At 62.4% G+C, this 20,372-nt stretch overlaps 1 protein-coding gene across 2 annotated transcripts in view; it reads left to right on the forward strand.

The window, feature by feature from the left end:
- TWIST2 (twist family bHLH transcription factor 2) overlaps positions 1-20,372 on the forward strand; it is a 39,849-nt gene that overhangs the window by 16,012 nt on the left and 3,465 nt on the right. The window contains exon 2 of one of the 2 annotated variants that reach the window (XM_090269764.1): positions 7,840-8,153. The exons of the other annotated variant lie outside the window; for it this stretch is intronic. The gene's annotated coding sequence lies outside the window, so the exon portion shown is untranslated. Of the gene's footprint in view, positions 1-7,839; positions 8,154-20,372 lie in introns of those variants that run through there. 2 annotated transcript variants of the gene reach the window in all.

Here is a 20,372-nt window from a genome sequence, read left to right on the forward strand (position 1 = left end):
AGGTCATTCTTTTTAAGTTTTTATTAATTTTTTTAAGTGAAGATTTTCCTTTTTTATAGCAGTTTAAAGTTCGCAGAGAGATGGAGGGTTAGGTACAGAAACTCCCCTCACACCCCCCTGGCCTCCCCACTGTGTGCCCCACCGCGTGGTGCACCGTCACACTCTGTGACCCCGCACCGGCACATCACCATCCCCCGGCGGCCCTAGCCTGCGTTAGGTATGCTCACTCTTGGCGTCGCGCCTTCCGTGGGTTTGGACAGATGCGTAATCACACGCCTCCGCCATTGGAGTATCGCACGGAATAGCGTCGCCGCCTTAAAGTCCTCTGTGCTCGTCCTCGCCCCTCCTCCCCCGAGCCTTGGCCACCACCGAGCTTGTCGCCGTCCCCACGGCTTTGCGTCTCCCAGAATGTCACACGGTGGAACCATCGGCATGTAGCCTTTCCAGACCGGCTTCTTCCACTGAGCAGTGTGCGCTTCAGGTTCCTCTGTGTCTTTTCATGGCTTGAGAGCGCGTTACCTTTCAGCGCGGTGTAATACCCCACCATCTGGATGGACCAGGTCATTGTCCATCCCCCACTGAGGGATGATGTGGCGGCTTCCCAGGCTGGGCCATTCAGAATAAGCAGGTTTGGGACCTAAGTTTGTGTTTGCTGGACCATGTGGTGGCCGTGGGTTCAGTTTTGGAGGAAAACGGGAGCGTGCTCCTAAGTGGCTGCACTGTGGGCGCCCCCACCTGCACGGGTGGGTCCTGTGGCCGCTCCCCCGTGGCAGCAGCAGCGCCAGGGCCAAGCCGCGGTGACAGGTGCGCACAGGGGTGCCCCCACGGCACACGCCGTCTTCGCGAGGTCAGCAGGGCACCTTTCCACACCCCGGGCTCATCCCGTTACTGAACGGCTGACGGAGTAACTCAGGTAACGCACCCGCAGCGTGTCTGGCTCGGCCTGGGCCCCGGGCATCTCGGTTCCTTGCCCCCCCACACCCTGGCACTGCCCCCAGGTCCCTCTGGAGCTGCTCGCCCAGCTGGGCCGCTCGCTGCCCTGAGGCCCGGCATCCTCCAAAGTGGGCCCCCTGGGCTGGAAGCGACTGTCCCGTTCAACTGTGCCCAGCGTGGGCAGCAGGGGCCGTTCGGAGCAGGTGCCCCATGAAAGGGGGGGTGAGCAAATCCCATCTGAGGGCTTAGCTCCCTAAAACACCCACGTCTGTGCTCCATGCTTCCGCGGGGCCCCGACGTGCGGGGCGTGGGGCAGGGCGGTGCTGCCCGTGGCTGCTAGAGCCCGCCCACCGCCTCCTGCCCCACCCTAACCCTCCCTGGGTGCAGGTCTGTGGCGTTTTTGGTGGCCCCTGTGCTCCCCCGAGCCTGGCGCGCCCCTGGCAGTGGGGCTGCTGCTGTAGCTGCGTCCGGCACGGCTGACTGCCGTCATCCCTTGATCACCTCGGTACCGCGTCTTGGTCACGTGCCCATCGCCGGCCAGCCCATGGCCGGGCACATGGTTCGCACACAGCGAGTGCTTGTCTGATGCAGAAATGCGGGCTCACCGGCGGCCCTGGTCTGCCGAGCACACAAAGACCCCGTGTGGTGTCTGTGCGTCAAACACACTTTCTCTGTGACAGGGAGATGTGCCTGTGATGCGCACTGGCCTGGCTGCTTTCTGGGGCCACTCCTGGTGACGCGGGGACCCTGGGTTTGCTGAGAACAGAGTTTGCCTCGTCTTATAGGGTCTTTTCCGTTGTAGAGGTGGCGGCGGTTTGCAAGAAGGGAGCTATGAAATCGGAGGGAACACAGGAGAGGGACAGGGAGGGGACGGCCATCGAGCAGGGGAGACACCAGGAGGCAGAGATAGATACAGATGGGGGGCCATTTGGGGAGTAAAGCCTTGTGCTCTGTGTGATGTTATCCCCTCTGCCCCCCCCCCCCCCCATATTCCTCACACACGTTTCTCACCAGGCTGTGTGCAGTGGCTTTGGGAGTGGGGGCCGCACTCAGGGGCGTGGCCAGCCTGACCCTGGACTCCTCGGTCACCATCAGTCCGTCACACTGTCACTCCACTGGACCCCAGGGACCTTCACTGGGTCCACAAGACAAGAGACACCACTGGCTGGGCGGGCAGCAGAGCAGCCGGGTGTGACGGTGCCGGGGACACAGCTGTGCTCTGAGCCTGTGACTCCGCGGGACCGGGGGCCCTGCGCTGGCCTTAGCCGGCCCCATGGCTACCTGGGCTCAGCAGGTGGAGGAAAGGGCTGGGTGGCCGTCCCCGTATGGACAGGACATATCCTAACGGCTCAGCAGCTGCTGAGGGAGCCTCCGCATGCAGGCCCCGGGCAGGGCTGACACCGGTTCCGTCCCCCGGATGGTGCGGCTCCAGGGCGCGGCCTCACAGCCTCGGCTGGAGGTGGGCCTGGCCCTCGGAGAGCCCCGTGTGGGCAGGAGCAGCGCAGGAACCCCGGTGGCCAGGCTGGGCCCCCCTGCGCCCCCCCACCCCTCAGGCCCGTGATCCTGAGGAGAGAATGGCTCCTGCCCTGGGCTCCGCAGGGCCCTGAGGCATGTGGCGGTGGCTGCGTCGGAGAAGCCGGGGCTGAAGCAGGGCCACATTCGATGGCCCGGTGGCCGCAGCTGCACCCCCGACCCTCGGCCGCCTGCTGGGACTGACGGGCTGGGGCAGCACAGTGTGGGAGGCCAGAGGTCCTCGGGGGACGTGAGGGGGGGCGCAGGTGAGCTCGTTCCCCACAGGAGGAGGCCAGGGAGCTCCACAGAAAGACACGGGTGTGTGCGAAGCTCCCCCAACAGTGGGCGGCGCGGCCTTGTCCCCACGGTACAGGGTCCCCTGGGGAGGCGAGGACTGCTCGTGAAGACGGCGTCCCAGGAAGCCCTGGCGCGGGGCCGCGGCTGCTTCCCGTGGAGACGGCGTCCTCCGCGGAAAGGACGGCTGGGCTCTCTCCCCGGCCGCGAGGGCGAGCACACAGTGGGGCTGCGGCCCACGGAGGACAGACGCAGGGGACGGAGCGCAGCGGCAGCTTGCGGAACGGGAGGGCGTGTTTGTAAACCGAGGGGCTGAGATGCGGTTCGTGCCTGGGGTGCGGAGAGAATGTCTGCACGCAACAGAAACAGAACTGCGCGCGGCCTGACGCCGACGTGTGCAGACGACTCGGGCAGGCGTTTCCCCGAAGATGACCCACCGATGGGCAATGCGTGGCTGAAAAGCTGCTCAGCGTCCCTGGTCAGAGCCACAGTGAGACGTCCCCTCACGCCGTTGGGACGGCCGCTGCCGCCAACCACAAGGCGGGCGTCGGGCGGACGCAGAGGCTCTGGCGCCGGGCCCTCCTGGTGGGGATGCACACGCGCCAGCTGCGGCGGGGGACAGCGCGGTGGGCCCTGAAACACAGGGCGATGACCGCGTGATCTGGCAGCCCCACTCCTGGGGATAAACCGAAAAGAACTGGAAACAGCGCCTTTCCCCAGGCATTTGTGCGCCGGGCTCGCAGCAGCATCACCGACAACAGCGCGCGGCGGTCCATCCACGTGCGGGGGTGTGGCTCAGCCTTGAGAAGAAGGGCGCCCGGACCCGGGCTCCAGGGGCTGGACCCGAGCACCTGCTGAGCGAAGTCGGTGGGGCACGAAGGACACACGCCGTGAGGTTCCGCTCACGCGCAGCGCCCGGCGGGTCAGATGCAGAGAGACGGGGCTGGGGGGCAGTTTAACGTGCCGTCTGCAAGACGCAGGGCATCCTGGGGGCCGGCGCCGCAGCGAGAATGTTAACACTGCGGAACTGCCCTCCACAGCGGTGAGGGGTGTTGGTTTTGTGCTCCGTGTTCCCTGCAGCCACGGAAAGGCCCCTCAGGGGCGCTCGGAAGCCTCCCGACCTGGAGGTTTGTATTACCTGGAAGAGGAGCCTCTCTGGGGCAGGCGCCCACCTCCACCGGCCCTGCGGCCCCCGGGCCCTCCGCCCGCTGGCAGCGTCGCATCCCGAGCGCCCTGGGTTGGGGCTGACAGCTCGGGGCTGCCTGGCCCTCAGACTCAGAGGCTGGCCCCCACGAGGGCTGTTTGGGGGCTCGTTTGACCCTGACCCCGAGGGGGCGGGACTTCTGGCTGCCACGAAGGGACCCGCCCTGGGCAGTGGGTCGCTGTAGGGCCGGGCCGCCCGGGGGTCTGACGGGTCGCAGGGTGTCTGCCGCGGCCCTCAGCACCCGCTCCCTGGGGGCGACGCCCACACACTTCGAAGAGGAGGCTGAGGCCAGGCGCCGGCAGAGACCGGATCCCACGGGTGGAATTTGGGTGCCCATATTTAGATTCAGTAACTTTTCTGGCAACTCCCGTGGAGGAATGAGCGGATGTGATACAGAAATGGGTCCTCAAGTCAGACAAAAGGCTCAGGACGTGGACGTTGCTTTTGGAGCTGAATTGTGACGTAGCGCGTGGCCTGGAAGGGAAGCGGGCACACCGGGCCCAGCAGGAGTGCAGTCCCTTCGGGCCCCTGGGCAGCTCGCTGGACAGGTGGCCGGCGGTTCCCATCCTGCAGATGAACAATGCGGAGGTCCTGGACGGACGGCCCAGAGCCCACTCTCCATGAGGCAGTGCAGAGGAGCAGCTGCCACGTACGTGCCGGAAGCCTGGGCTTGTCCCCCTTGTCGGCTGGCCTGTCCCCAAGCCCTTCCTGGGAAAGGGGCCTCCCGGGGCCTCCGCTCACCACTGCCGCCACCTCAACCCCAACGCGCTGACCCGCAATCCTTCCAGGAACGACCCACTTGCGCTCCCCATCGCGCTGAGACGCGGTCCGTGTCTTGGAGAAGTTGGGGACTCATCTGGGAGACTCCGGGGTGGTGCTGGGTGGTGGCCGTCTTCCCAAATTAGGAGGTCCCAAGGCTGGTAACCCAGGGCGTTACCAGCTACCGTTTTTTCAGGGAAACACAGCAATTTGGAGAACACACCAACCCAGACTCTTTCATTAAAATCTCTGTGTTACTAAGCCCAGAAAGCAAGAACCTAATTTGCTTCCAAGCCCTGACCTTCCTGCTCTGGTTATTTACGTGACTGGCTGGGTCCTCGGATGCTCTTCTTCTGCCAGAGAACGGGGAAAACAGAAGGACACCGGCCCAGGGGCTTCGACAAGAAAAGGCTGAGCTTCTGCAACGACATGTGTGCTGGTTGGACCACGGGCTCCCTCCCCACAGGGCGCCAGCCCTCCCCACGCCCACCCCAGCCCCTGTCCAACCACCAGGGATGTTCTTCTAAGCACTAAATCTTGGTTCTTCCACCCTGTCCAGGAGAACGCACAGAGGCCCCCGTCCCGATGAGGTTAAGGGGAGCACCCTTAAAAGCCCTCAGGGGAGAGTAAGTCTGCAGGACCTGGAGCCAGTCTGTCCCTGTCTCTCCCCCGACCCCCACCCACTCCCGCACCCCTGGGCCCCTCCTGGAGGAGCACCTGCCCTCGTCTGTGGACAGCTTTGTCTCGAAAGCACTGAGGGTCCGCCGTGGAGGACGGTGGAGCACGTGCCGCTGGGATGGGTTTATTTTCTCGGACCAACGGAAGTCTAGGACTCAGTGCAGACCACGTGGGAGACACCGTTGACTCTCCTGCCTCTTAAAAGCTCTGACACCCTGGTCAAACGCGGGCTGGGAGATGGGACCCTTGGTGGCCGTGAACAGCCTCAGGCTGCAGTAGACTGACCTCTGTCCCTGCTCTGGGTGGGACGTGGGGACACCTGTCCCCTTGTGGAGCCCTATGACAGGTCAGGGGAGGGACTAGCTGCAGGTCTTAGCCAAGGGTGGGAAGGCCACTTCGGAGACCCCCTGCCAGTGCGACCCACGGCCGTGGACCCTTCCTGTTCCTCCAGCGGCCTCCTCGGGGGGAAACAACTCACCCCAAGTGCAAGAAGAGGAACCCGGGTCTCTGAGTCAGCCAAGCGTCCTAATAAAGTGGGCTCCCCGTCGCATCTGAGCAGGGACCGGATTGCAGTGGGCCAGACGCTCAGGGACCCGTGGGAGCCCAGAAAATGCCGCCAACTTCAGCTCCCTGACTGGGTCCCGGGAAGGCCATAAATCAGGCCAGATCCCCCGCTCTTACTCACTTGGCCCAGTTTCTGGGGGTCACAGGTCTCTGCAGATTTCTCCCCTGCCCCCCAAGAACCATCAATAATACAGAGATGGACAGGTTAGCTTGCAGAACCTTGGCGGAGATCCCTGGAGTTACAGCTCGGTCCAGAGGGAGTGTTTACTTCACAAGATTCTGATGCCATAGAGAAAAATAAGTAAGAGACCAGGGGGGACCCATTTCTTGTGGGGAGTCCCCACCTGGCAGGACTGGAGGCCCTCGGGCCAGCCAGGGTCAAGTCCTTGCCCACTTGCTGCCCGTGGGGGCAGGGCCTGGCAGTCTGCCCTGGGTGCAGGCAGGCAGGTGACCCACAGCCCCTCCGGAGGCCCAGCAGCCGCTGAGCCCTCGCAGACGGACACCGAGTCGGGGACCCAGACTGCCTCTGTCGTGGGGCCAGGGCAAAACCTGGGACAAAATGACTGTCAAGTGCCTCAGGGACTGCCTCCCGAAGAGACGCCGGGCTCCCAGTGTGTCCTGTCTGGGGATGCCCTTCTTCTTTCGAGGGCCATCCCGGCAATAATGAGGCTCCCCTGGGGACTGAGAAAAAGCCCCCTTTCTTTGGGGACAGTACCCAACACAGTGCAACTCGTTCAGAAAGAGGAAGGCCTCTCAGAGTCCTGATCATAGGTATGACACCCAAGCCTGTGGAAGTTGAAAAAACAGACAGATCCACTCCCTTAGGAACTTAGGTCAAATTCTAGGTGAAGTATAAGAAAAATAAATTCAGCAATGTTTCAGAAGCATAAGGCACATCCCAGGGAGGTCTTATTTGTGGACTTGGGGAGTGAGCAGACGCTGGGGCCCCTGGGCCGGGCCTTTGACACACTCCAGCACTATGTCCACAGCATTAATGTTACTCATGATCTTCTCCTGGATTCTGCAGGCCACCGACAAAACAGAAAAAAATGTCAGCATCTCAGTAGATGCTGAAACACCTTTGAGAAAATGTAACATGTTTCTGATATTCAGATCTCTTTGTTGGTATTTAAATCTCCAGACACAACAATAAAGACTCTTCACCACCTTCCTAGACAATATTTATTTCAAAAGTCATCAGCAGTCTCCCAGCAAACTGTGTCGTAGCCTTGCCTTGAGTTTTTAAATGATTCTATAAAACAAGAAAAAGACATCCAGGTAGGACTAGAAGAAGCAAAAATATGAAAACAGGATTATTTGGAGACCATTCAACTGTCTGCCAAAACCTTGTCCCCCACCCCATCACCAAAAAGAAAGAGAGAGAAAAGAAATTCACTCAAAACCATCGAAACGCATACACATTGAGGAAGGAGGCCAGTCACATTAAGGGAAAATAGTTTTTAACAACGCCCTCCTACAGGCTAGAAGTAACCAGCTAGATCACGTAATGAGACGTACAGATGACAGTCACAAGAACAAATATGTAAACCCCAGACCTGGCCCTGTCCCCACACCTGGCCCTGTCCCCACATTGCAGCCACCTGCAGCAGCTAGACAGCCCACGCTTCCTTTGCAGAATCACGCCTACACGTAGATTTCTCCCAGGGTTCCCGTCTGCAGCCAGAGAGCAGCCAGGCTACAACCGCCGAGCCCCGTGGAGAAGCAGCAGTGGGGCCCCGGAGCTGGCTCAGGCCGTGGGACCCCGTAAGCCCCTCTGTCCGGCGCCCTCCCGGGGTCCTGGCCGTTGTTGGTGACCGGCCCCGAGGAAGGCAGGTGCTGTGGTCTCAGACGCTGACCCGGAGCAGGCGGTGACGGCGGCTTGATCTGTTTTCCAGGTGCGGCCTCAGTCTCCCAGGTGACGTGAGGAGAACATTTGCCCGGGGCCGCGGTGACTGCGCAGGTGTGACGTGCCCACGGCCCGTGGCCGGCTGAGCAGGCCTGTGCTCCCAGCTCCTCTCACCTGACAGGCCCGGCCGCCCTTAGGAGCTGACTTTGCTTTTCAATGTTCCGTTTAAGTGCCAACGCCGGGGCCTGCCGTGAGAACTCGCCTACTAAACACGCCACGCAAGGCTGCGGAGCAGTGGGGAAGGCTGAGATGCCCAGTGAGGGGCAGTGAGGCTGTCATTAAAACAGAATTCTAGTTGTGTGATGTCATGTCACGGTGGGTGCTTCACGCAAGGAAGGAGCCCGGCAGGCGCCGGAGGCTGGGGTGCCCGTCTGTGGGGGCGCTCTTGCCCAGCTCTGCCCTGCTGCGCCCGTGTGTCCCCACCCAGGGCAGGGTCTGCCCTTGCCTTCCTGGACCCCAGCGCAGAGGGCGGGAGGAGCAGCGGCTCTTGTCTGGGGAGACCCACGCCGGAGGGACAGATGGCAGCTGAAGGCCCCGGGGCAGAGAGGGAAGTCCCCAGGAAGGGCGCCTGTCCTGTGGGCAGGGAAGAACCTTGGACAGAGCCCTGGGGCCACCAGCATGCCAGGGCGTGGGAAGAACGGGGCGTGACTCTTGCTATTAATATGATTATTGTGAATCCAATGAGCAGTGGGCACCGTTATCAAGACGGGTGGGCTCTGCGGTCCTCACCTCTTTCCTGTGAGCCCTGAGTGTGTTTGTGTCATCGAATGGGGGCCGCTGCGGAGAGCAGTTAGCGCCCCTTATGCAGGTGCCCCTCACGGCCCCTGCCCGTTCATTCATTCATCCTTCACGCGTGCTTGCGGCTGGCCGGCACAGGGACCGGGTCCCCAGAAGCAGGGGGCAGTCCTGGCAGTACCTGCACCCCCCCCCCCGCCATCTCAGCTCAGTTTCCCCAGCAACCGAGCGCGGATCATCGCCAAGGTCCGCTGTCTGGGGCGAGCTCCAGGGGAGCTTTGTGTCTGTCAAGGTTTATGGAAAGGGGTGTTTTCTGGGGGCTCTTGGATCCAAATGGGAGTTCTGGGCACCACTGGGGCTGGGGAAGGAGGGGCCCCCCTGCCGTCGGCCTGGACTCCCCATGCACGTGCGCCACGGGCCTCACAGCAAGGCCATGTGCAAGGCAGTGGCCCCATCGCGCTCTCTGTCTCCCACACACTCACTCACACACACACACACACGCACACGCATGCACACACGCACACACATGCATACACACATCTTGCTTAGGGGACACTCAGCCAGTCATGATCTCAGTTCACGCCCTGCCTCCGAGTCCCCGCTCACACACCAAGCCTCAAATCTTCTCTCCCCCTCCCCCACAGCCCCAGGTCCCCCAAGCCCCCGGGGCCCTATCTTGAGGACTCCCCAGCTCCGTGTTTCCCGAGAGTGGCGCCTGGGCCTGGCCCCAGCCCTGCCGGGCTTCTGCGGCTGGGGCCATGGCCAAGGTGGCAGCCCGAGACCCCTCGGGGCGCTTCCCACCCCGTGCTGCTCGGAGCAGAAATGCAGGGCCCGTGCATCCCGTCCGCACCGGCATGCCGGCCTTGCGGGCATGTGCAGATTTAACTGGGGCGCATGTGGGCTCCCACCATTGTGATTCCAGAGCCGCTCTGCCCAGGCTCTGACGGGTCTCCTAGGACGGAGACGCCGGCCCTGCATCCCCTGCCCGGGCCTCTCGGCGCCGAGCTGATGAGCTGAGAAAACCCTGAAGCTCAGGAGGCCGACTCCTTGAAAGGAGCAAATTAGCTTGTGAGTCACACATTCACGTTGTCCCCGCGAGGGAGCGGGCCGGGAGCGGACGCGCTCGGAGGGCTGAGGGGACGCCTCAATCTCAGGGCTTCCCGGAGGCCACGCGCCTTCCCGCGGGGCGGGGGGCTTCCTCAGACGGCCCTTTCCCTCCGCCTTCTTGGTCTGCTGCTTCTGCAGACCCGGCGAGACCTGTGCGTGCTCTGCCCCGCCGTTCCCTCGTGCCACGCTGCGGGCACCTCGGAGGGAGTGCAGGGTGTAGGAGGGTCCTGTCCTTCACGAGGACGGGGCCCCAGACTCTTCCCTCCGAAGTCGCCCTGGTGAAGCCGGGACCCGGGAGCCCCTCCGCGGTGGAAACCAGTGGCGTGACCAGGTGACTTGTGTTAAAATTCTCTGCTGCTTCGAAGGCCGCTGGTGCTCAGGCCCGCAGCTGTCGGCCTCCGAGGACGGGGCTGCTTTCCTGACATGCGGCAGGAAAGGAGGGAAAGAAACAGCAGGGGCCTGCCCGTCCTCACCCCCATGAGCCTTTCATTCCAACCGGAGGGGAGGACAGACCAGGGGAAGCTCCCAGTGTTTTCTGGAAGGCTGGCCAGGGAGGCAGTCTGCACCCATGGAGGGGGCGGGAGGAGGGGCGGCTGTGTCTCGGGACGGAGGCAGCTTTCAGGAATGATGGGCCACGAGGGTCATGCCCGCCCGTGTCCCCGCTGTAAGGTGCCCACGACTGTGACCTTTCCCTGCTGTTGCGACACTCCGGGAACCGACGGCCGATAGAGTCGGCCAGGAGGCCGGGGCGGGTCTGGTTTTGGCCCATCGTGTGCAGGCATTAACTGCGAGCAGCCCTCGCCTGGGGCTGGTCTGACGTCCTGCCAGCCTCCTGGCTCCCTTCAGAGCTCCGTCCCCGGACCCAGGGCCCCCCCAGGGGGCTGTGAGCACTCAGGGCGCTGAGCACCTGTGGAAGCGGGATCTCACACCTTTATTTTAACCGGTTCTCAGGAGAGACCTGCTAGACACCAGCCGTGCCCCCCGATGGAGCGTGTGAGCGGGTGCTCACCTCTCGAGCCTCGGCCAGGCCCCCACTTCTGCCTGGGAGAAATGCGGTCCAGTCTGAGGACGAGACGTGACCAACATCACGCAGCCAGCAGGTGGCAGAGGGGGCAGCGAGCTTAGCCTTGGCAATGGCCTTACTCCCGAGGGCACGTCTGCTAAGGGGAGTCCTGAAACCCCCTGTGGTGTGGAGTGTCTCCCCCCAACGCTGGTCACGCTGCGGGCGTCCACAAGAAACGCAGGCCATGGTGATAGGGGACAGGGTTGCGCCTGCCACCAGGGGTCCGGGCGGGGCAGTGAGTGGCATGTGGCTGCTGCCTGGTTACTGAGACGTGGGGCAGGCGGAGCCCATCAGCGCACGACCTTCCTTAGAGACAAAGGCTGCCGTGCGGGGTCCTAGGGCCAAGCAGACTGGGCTGCCACCTCGGCTGGACCACGGCGGGCCGCCCCGCAGGGCCCGGGCTGGCGGGGAGCCTCCTGAAAGCTGGCCTGGAAGCACATGCTCCCCCCCTGCAGTCAGTCCTTGTCCCCAAGGAAGATTCTGGGGCCTGAGCGGAGCCCAGCATTCTCTCCCCAAGCTCGCGTCACAGGCCGGGCCCCGGAGCTCCCTCCCGCGCAGGAGGACAACGCGGTGTAGGATGCACGTGAAGACGCGTCGCCCCAGGATCGCAGAGCCTCTGGGGCCCGTCATGGCCCCTCAGAGCCTCCTCAGCTCCTCGGCCCTTGTTCTGCACTCCCTGCCGTTGTGGGCACCACGGGGTGCCCTGCTGCCCTGGTCTGCAGAGTGGCCGCTGGCTGTCCCAGGGTCACCCCCACGGCCCCTCCTCCCTCCCACCAAGGTCCGTTTTATGGAGTTCAGGGGAAGAGGGGAGGTGGAAGGCTGGCCACCTTGGGTATCTGGTCGCATTTGATCGAGGGAGCAGTATGGCCGCGCAGCGTTCTTTATGACTCTGCCCCCGGCTGTCTGGGGTCCTCGGCGTCCGCTGCACCAGCCCGCAGCCCAGCAGGAGGCGCCGTGACCAGGACGCTGTCCCTGCCCTAGGTCCTGCGGGCTGGCGCCAGCTGAGCAGGCGAGGTTCTGTGGGCGGTACGAGGGCCGACGGTGAGAATGCCCCACCAAGGCCCCCAAGGGTCCGGCCCCCCAGCGGTCAAGTGCTCTGCCCAGCCCTGGGGGTGAAGGGCATGCCGCTGGGACACTCCAGGGTCACTTCCGAAAGGGAACCAAGGTGCTTCCACATTTTAAAAGTATGCTTGCGATCTTAGCTTGCAATCTCAGCACTAATGATTTTCCCACGAAGACATAAAAATGTGCAGTGGACTTCATTCCAAAGACCAGCCGAACATGCCCGTTTACTGCCTGCCAGGACCCTAGGGCCTCTGGGGTCTGAGTCCCCAGCTGCTAGTGCCGTGACATTAACCCCTGCCCCCCATAAATGTTCAGGGTCACAGCTTTACTTAGTGTTGATTATGTGCTCCACTCAACAGCTGAGGTACCTGGAGCCCCAGCTAGACTACGTCGGGAGAAGGGGTCTCTCTCCACATCGGGTGCGGCACCGACAGACTGTCATTTACGCTCTGTAGTCCTGGGGACAGGGGCTGGGAGGGAACCCAGGTTCCGTCTCAGAGGATTCCACAGGGCACTGGTGCTCTGACGACGGGGCAGGTGGCCATCCGTCCTGCAGCCCGGACGTCCCGGGCCCGTCACTGGGAGCGCGTGCTTCCGGCAGTCCTCAGCACCGGGGTGTGGGGCCTGCCCGTCGCTGCGGCAGACGTCCCCGTGCTGACGGAGGCTGGACGCCTGGCTGTGGCCCCCTTCGTGGCCGCGCCCGGGCCTGCAGAGGCTGCCTCACTCTGGTGAGGGGACCTGCCCGAGGGGAGCCGTTTCAGATCCCTCTTTAAGGACCTCGGTGTCCAAGGGCGTTTGTTTTGCAAATCACGAGGCTTTCTCGGGGCATAGCCGTGCGTCCCCAACCCGTCTGCTGAGAGGACCGCTGAACAGCAGGTGTCCTTAGGGAACTCAGGAGGCGGTGGAAGGCCAGCCACCCTGCTCTGCCCTCGGCCAGTATTTGAATTCTTACCTTCGGTTCAGGGTCCTGCCTCCATTTCAGGGTTTGCCTAAGCTTTCTTCTCTCACTGACTCTGCCCCTCTGTCTTTGCTTACAAGGTAGCATTTTTTTTTTAAAGTGTACTTCAACCTGACTTCCTGATGACGACGCGGAACATCTGGGTCACATCTATTCGATGACAGAGCTTGATTAAAGAAAGTCAGGAAGGGGGGCGGGTGTCTGTGTCAGGGACTGAAAGTAGATGCTGAATTCCCCGTAAGCACTGGCACTGAATTCACTTTCCACGTTCACGGGTCTGTCCAGGCCAAGGAAACTCCTGTAAGGTGTTGCGCTGGAGCTCAAATGGGAACTAAATGCGTTAAAAATGGGCAGAGAAGGGAAGGAGGCCTCCCATTTCGGAAGAAGCCACCCTTGATTTATCAGAAATGTCGTAACAATTACTCAGAGACGCCACGACTCAGCTTTGATAGTAACCCCAAGGCCTTGTTCCAACTCTCTGGGTCTTTGCTCTGCTGTCCTTCACATAAAGTAGCAGATTCTGGCTCCCAAACTCAAAAATATTGCCGTAATCAATTAAAACTACATGGGAACGTTTGGGAAGACACATGACTGAGCATGCCGTGTGTGATCTGCAGTTCCCACGGGGAAGACAGAGGCCAGAATACCCTTTGACATGGGAGCCGTCAAACATGTTCTCCTAAGAAGAGGGGTCTGGCGCCCTCCATGGGCACGACCCCAGCAGAGTTCTCTGCCATCTGCTTCTGGTCCTTGGCCGCCGGGACCTCCTGCAGTCTCAGAAGGCTGTGGAGGGACACAGAGAAGTCACGCCAGCGCGCGTCACCAGGTCTCACTGAACTGTCCCTCAGCACCCTGACTCTGCGTGGACCTCTGTGTGAGGGGCCAGCTGGAAACCACCGGAGCATGTGACCTCTGCCCCAGACCGCGAATTCATCCTGGAGCCAACCTGGGGCGAAGATGCCCCGTCTTAGGGTAGAATGTGTGTGTGGTGTGGGCATCTGCATGTATACTCGTATGTAGTATATGGGGTGTGATACACGCATGTACATACATGCACACTATGGCCATAAATAGGTAAGCACGGAGGCTCGGAAGCCACTGCCAGCCTGCCCATGCCCACCCTGTGCTTCCTGTGTCCACAGCAGCGCTCTGTGCCGCTCTGTGAGCAGCAGACATGGGTGGTGCCCTTCAGAGAAAACTCCATTTGCGTTTATACCATAAATCGGGCTTCGTGAGTCACTTACCTGCCTGCCGAGCCCCGTCACCCAGTCCCAGTGGAGTCTGCGCGTGTGGCCCGGAGCAGGCGACCATGCCGCACACCCCAGTGGCCTCACTGCTAGGCCTGCTCTGCACCCGAGTGTTCACTGCAGATCGCTGAATGCTAAGTGAGCATCTACTATGGGCTGGTCCTCTCTCCCCCGCTGGGCAGGCAGACCAGCCTGTCTTACAGAAGAGAAGCGCATCCCCAAGGGAGACCGGACAGGCAGCGTGCTCAGGTGCTGACCAGAGGTCTCTGCAGGGTGTCCTAGCGTCGGGCCAGCGCCACGCTCGCGACGGCCAGGCAGTGGGGCACACGTCGGCACCTCCCCGGCACGGCGCCCGGCTGGCCATGGTGCCCAGGGAGCATTCGGCTGTCTTCAGAAGCTTCACTCCCGCTGTCCTCTGCCGAGAGGAGTCAGGAACCAGCAAGTCCTGGAGCCTGCAAGACGGACGGAGCACGTTCCGGATCCCACAGCCCAGCGGGTGGCTTCCCACTCGGCGTTCCCTCAGACCGGTGACCAGAAGTGTGCGTCACAGGCCGGCATCTCTCGCCAGGTCACGTCCTGTAGACACCCACTATTTGGGGAAACACCAGGTAATTCAGGGTTTTTCTTTTTATTCAAAAAATTTTGAAAATGTCATAAGATTTTTTTCTATAATTTGTAAATGTGGGGCTTCAATCCAGGAATACTGGATTTTTAAAAATCGGGACAAAACGCACACGCGTCTGCGCCTGTTTGCCGGGCCCTGGGGCTGGGAGCCGTCTGGGGCGGGGGCATTACTCTCAGCCCTCGAACCGAGGCCACAGCTGAGACGGAGCCAGGGAGCGTCTGCTCCTCGGGTGAGGCTGCTCTGTCCCCCAGAGTCACGGCAATGCCAGGACCGCCGAGTCCTTCTCAGACGCCCCAGTACGCACTCACGCACAGGGGGGCATCACCCACCGCGGAGGAAGGTGGCGCGGCCGAGAGCCTCACAGGTCCCTGCAGAGTCAATGCCGGCAGAGGCCGCACCCCCACGGGCTTACGTTTGCGTCTCGTGAGATGAGAAGGTTCAGTCTCAAGAACGCAACGCTGGGCCTTCCAGGCTGTGTCAGGAGAGGCTGAGGGATGTGTCCGTTGGGAGAGACCCGCTGACACGCCTTCCAGCAGCGGCGCAGCCCGGTGCTTGCAGGTCAGCAGGTCGCCCTGGCCCTGCCGGCGGGCGGGGACTCCCAGGGTTGGCGGAGTCTCCCGGTTACCACCGCAGGGACATGCTGACCACTGTGCATTCTTCTTCCATGGGTCCGTCAAGTCCGCCATTTCTCCGTTCCTCTTCAGCTCTTGTTTGCCTTTAAAGCCTGCACATTCTGTCTTATTTTCTCACGCGGCGGGGTGCTGCCTGGCTCCCCTGGGACCCATCCTGCAGGACTCGCACACTTTCCCTTGGGACCCCAGAACCTTGGTTCCAAGTGAGCACTTGCCAAGCCCCCAGCAGGAGAGGGGGTCCTTTCCTGGCCTGGACGCTGACTGCCCACAGCCGGCCCGGGGCTGCTTGCTCACCCTGTCCTGCTTCTTGGAGACACTTTTACGGGACTGGGCAAAGTCTCCAACACCTGAGTGTGTTATAGTTGATTTCTAAATATGACGTTTTCCCAACGGAGATCAGTTTCATTCACATGGGGCTGAAAATTGAGAATGTGAAATGGGCTGAAAGCAACTAAACCCAGAGCTTCGGAAGGAGGGGCCTTCTCCCTGCCGCCAAGCGGGTGAGTTGGCCGAGCCCCCAGCCACCCAAGAGCTGAGTTACCCTCGTGTCTAGAAGTAGACCCGTCGTACCAGGCCCCGGGGACTGCTGGTTTTTTAGAATCAATCACATTTCTCAAGCATCTGCTGCCACCAGGAGTCCCAAGACCTCTGGGACTGGGGCTGGGATCACAGCAGAACGCTTTCCAAAGCATAGTAAGGTTTTCACAGTCTTCTGACTATTTGTGGACGTATGCAAACATGTGAGAAGCAGCCCATTTCATCTGGGTCATGCAAGCAAAGCGCATCCAACAAAACAGACTTAGGGGTCCTTATTTCTGCAAACCGTTTTGAATTTTAAAGTGTCTGCTTTTCGGAAGCCAAGTCAAGGTACCAGAACTGGCCGTGGTTGATGCCCCTCCGCGTCGTCCACAGGCGGTATCTCAGCACCATCCTTTCACCCTGGGCCCCGTAGGAGACCGGCGGCCTGCCGCCCGCCGCGGGGCCCGGGGCAGTTCTCCTTTCCGTGTGGCCCTAGGGGTCCCTGAGGTCGGTGTGCTTCTGTTGAACATGTGGCCGGTAGGGCGCTTCCTTCAGGAAGGCTTGGGAGCCGTCGGTGACTTCCCTGTAAAACGCAGGGGGCCTGGCACGCAGGGCGCGCGGCGTCGGCCGCCATGAGACCCAGCTCCTGGCACGCTCACTGCATGTACGGAAGTCTGCTCCCAAGGAGTCCAGGCCCCAGTGGCCTGAACCTGCCCTCCCCAGGGGGCCTGGGGACTCCTCATGGCCAAGTCCAGGTCCCGGCTGCCCCGGGGAGGGCGGTGCTCCCTCCAGCCGGGGGCGCTGCCAGCCACCTACGCAGGTGCCCCTCACAGACTGCTCTCACCTGCGGGGACGCCTGCGTCCCCAGTTCTGTCCTGGACGGGAGCTGGAGAGTGAGCTGGGGGAACGTCGGTCTCCCTCCCAACCTGCGTCTGAAGCCCCCGCCCGCCCCGGGGCCTCGTGCTGTGCATGCCGCTGGGGGAGCATCCTCAGTGCATCCTGGAAGCACCTGCAGCCCGGCCCCCCAGCACGGGTCCTCTTATCTCCCCCAAAGTGCCTTCTTGTGCGTCTCCAGCCAAACCCCTCAGCTGTCCTGGCTGATTCTCCAGCTCTGCCCATGTCCCCACCCAAGGCCCCCCACGGTCCTTCCCTTCCAGCCACCGGCGCCCACACGGCCGCCTCTGAGACGCAAATCGGTCGGGCCAGCGCCCCCACACTTCTCACGGCCTCTGCTGCCTTGTGAGGTCCTGCCCAGAGACGCTGCTGCCTGTGACCCCCAAACTCTCACCTTCCTCCAACCCACCTCCCCAGTGCCCTGTGCCCTGTGCCCTGTTCCGTTGCCTCGGCCCACGGGCCCCTCCCCGCAGCCCTGGGACCAGACGTCCCTGAAGACCCAGCTCCCACCCTTGAAGCTGTGAAGAGCTCCCTTAACCCTGGAAACTTAACTGTTGTCCCCTCTGTGCCTTTATTACATACTTTTTTTTACGCCTTTATGGTAACACATTCCACTTTGCTACAATCACTTATATTGATGATATATTTACAGGGAAATCGTTGTGGCTGTAGGTACTTTTGTTTCACCGTTGTTGGGACACGCTCCCTTCTTATGAGAGTCTGTGGTCTGTCCCCATGTGACGGCGACCTGGGTGGGGACAGGGACTGAGCCGTACTCAGCATCACACGCCAGCCTCCAGCACAGCCCCTGACTCAGCCGGCCTTCAAGGACCCGTCTCCTGAGCTGGGGCTGCTGCCGCTGGGAGCGTCATGCTGCCAGGCTCTGGCTTGTCACCTGTGTGAGGACCTTTAGTGAGGCAGGGCCGCTAGCTGTGGATCCGTGTGGCCGGCGTTGCCCGCCCAGGGCTAGCTGACCTGTGCTCTGGGGCGACTCTGTACCGGCCTGGTGACTTGGGGTAAGTGACCGCCAGCCCCATCTCTGACATAACATCCTTAGATGGATGGTCCCCAAGTCCCTTCCTGCTCCGCAGGGTGGCTGTTGCGTCCATTCTCGCCCACAAATGAGTTTTATCCGGAAGCTGACTCTCCAGACATCTGGAGAAACTGCAACTGGCCAGTGGAAGTGGCTCCGGGTTGGGAGCCCGCGCCCCGGGAGGGGGCTGTGCCCTGTTATCTGCTTCCTCGGGGCCGCCGGCCTCCTGTCGTGAACCCCTTTGCAGCGCCGTGACTCACGAGAAGCGGGAAGGCCTCCCGGAGAGAGGCTGCTGGGGTCAGCCCGAGGCTCTCGGCGGGAACACGCGCTTCCTGCCGCAGCGCCCCGGGGGCGGACAGAGCAGCCAGCCCGGACCCGCGGGCGGGGTCTGCAGGGCGGGACCGTCCGGGGCAGGGACACCGGGAGGCACCAAGGAGGGGAGGGCTGCCAGCCACCCAGAGGCCCACCTGCCCCCCGCCCAGGCTGTTCCCAGGCTGACTCCTCCTTGGCAGACAGGCCATTCCAGACGCCGTCAGCCTGAATCCCGAAGCCAAGCCCACGGAGAGAGAGGAGCGCTGCTCCCAGGCGGGCAAGGCCCGGAGCCGGCGTGAGCCAGCGGGCGCCCTGGGGAAGCAGCCGGCTGGGGCTTCTCGACACGGTTGTTGCAGACAGGCTTCCTCTTCCTCGTGCGTGGCCAGAGCCGGGGTCCTGGCCTGAGTCACAGAGCTAGGGGAGAGGGACAGTCCGTGCTTGCCTGCCGCCAGCCTGACCCCCGAACGCAGGCCTCCGCGCCTGAGTGCAGGGGTCCCACACAGGTGACACCCGACAGCAGAGAAGGTCCGGAAGGCCCAGGAGGGTCGGCAGCGTCGGGCATACACGGCACGGTCCCTCCGGAACACGCAGCCTGTGCGGGCGTAGCAGCGGCCTCCCTGACCACGGCGCCCGGACGCTGCTCCCGGGCACCCGCAGGGTCACCTCGGAGCTGTGCAGGGCAGGCAGCGCCTGGGGCGCTTCCCGCAGGGGCAGAACCCGCTGGGTGTTCTGGGGGCTTTGTGGGTGTGATCAGGGGATCCCCCCACCAGCCACTTCCGGGAAAGCTGGACCCTCCAGAGGGTGACGGGCGGGGCCTGCCCCACAGAGGGGCTCCCAGACCCCAGCCCAGGGCTGCTTTGCCGAGCGCCGTGGGCAACGGCTGGGCTCTGACGCTCACTGGCCTGAGACTCACGTGGCCGTGGCCTCTGTCTGACTCCGTGAGAAAGGGCTCAGGGCCCACAGAGAGAGGCCGGAGCGTCCTGCCTGCCTGTAAGAGCCACTGTTGGGCTCAGGGACCACTGGCAGTTTAGGGACTGCCTCAGGGGAGGGAGGACCTAGGACGAAGTGACGGGGGCACTGCCGTGCAGAGGCACCTTGTGCGTGTCAGACTCACGAGTCCGGTTGCTTCCTGACTCGCGCTTCCCTGGGACAGAGACGTCTGCCTCTGTGCCTCCCTCCTCAGCCGCCCTCGGCCTCAAATTTCTCCTTTAAAACCCAAGTCGGACTTAACAGAATCTGGCCACCAGGGACGGCTCCGCCTTGTCCCTGAGCAGCCGTGAGCCTCAGCCTCGGCCTCTCCGCAGGGCGGGAGGGACGCGGGCCGGCCGCTCCCCCGGTCCTCTCTGCGCACCCAGGGGGGCTGGGGACGTGGCAGAGTGCTGATGGCTGGCCCAGGGCCAGGCCCGCTCTCTCTGGAGCAGGTGGCAAACTGAAGCGCGCTGGCGCGGTGATTCAGAGTCCACGCCCGCGGCCCACTGCCAGGTCCAGCTCTCTGCCACCACGCACTCACTGTGGCTTTACACGGGGGTCTCGGGGTTCCCGGGGACCCACACCTATGCCACCGCTGTACCTTTGAGCTTTGAGGCTCTTCCTTGGGTTCTTATTCCCCTGGACGTCCGGGGCGGGGGGGCGGTTGGCAGTGGGAAGGGTGTTCTGTCTCTCCATGGTCACACTGGTGGAGCCTGAACCTGACTCCTTTCCATCTGGATGGGAGGTTTTTCAAGCAGTGTTTCCCCAGATGCAGCACGTGAGAGTCACGTTTTGAGGCTGTTCATGCGTAAGCAGGCTTCTCTCCCTCCCACACAGCCCCTGATCCGCTGGGGTCTCTTTTCCACAGGGACTCTGGACGGCCCAGGCTGTCTGTAAGCAGGGCCATTTGCACGCAGAAGCCACTGGCTGGTTCTCCGTTTCTCTGTGTGTCTGGAAGCTTATGGGAGGCTTTCTCTGCTCTGAGGACCTAGAACTTCCTTTGGGACGTGGCTCGGCTGCGCGTCTTATCAGGGGTCCTTTCCGGAGCCTGGCGTTCTCCTGCCTCTGAAGCTGCGTGCCTTCCTCGCGTGGGGACACAGCCCTTGTGTCTGCTCACAGCTCCATCCGCTCCGTCCCTCCCGCTTCCCCCGCCTTCTTGCCCAGGTGCCGGGGGCGGGGCAGGAATCAGCATGTCTGTGTCACTGTTTTGCTTCGATTGTTTGTAAACTCCCTCCGTGCTCAGGTTACTTCTGGGGCCCTTTTCTTGTTTCCGGCTGGTTGCTTTCCTTTCAGAGCCACCCCTTCCCGCTTGGCGGGCACAGACCCCTCTGGCCTCTCCGCGACAGTGAGTCCCACTGTCTGG

The sequence above is a fragment of the Furipterus horrens genome, unplaced genomic scaffold, assembly GCF_987537825.1.
Source record: "Furipterus horrens unplaced genomic scaffold, mFurHor1.1.pri manual_scaffold_1, whole genome shotgun sequence".
NCBI lineage: Eukaryota > Metazoa > Chordata > Mammalia > Chiroptera > Furipteridae > Furipterus > Furipterus horrens.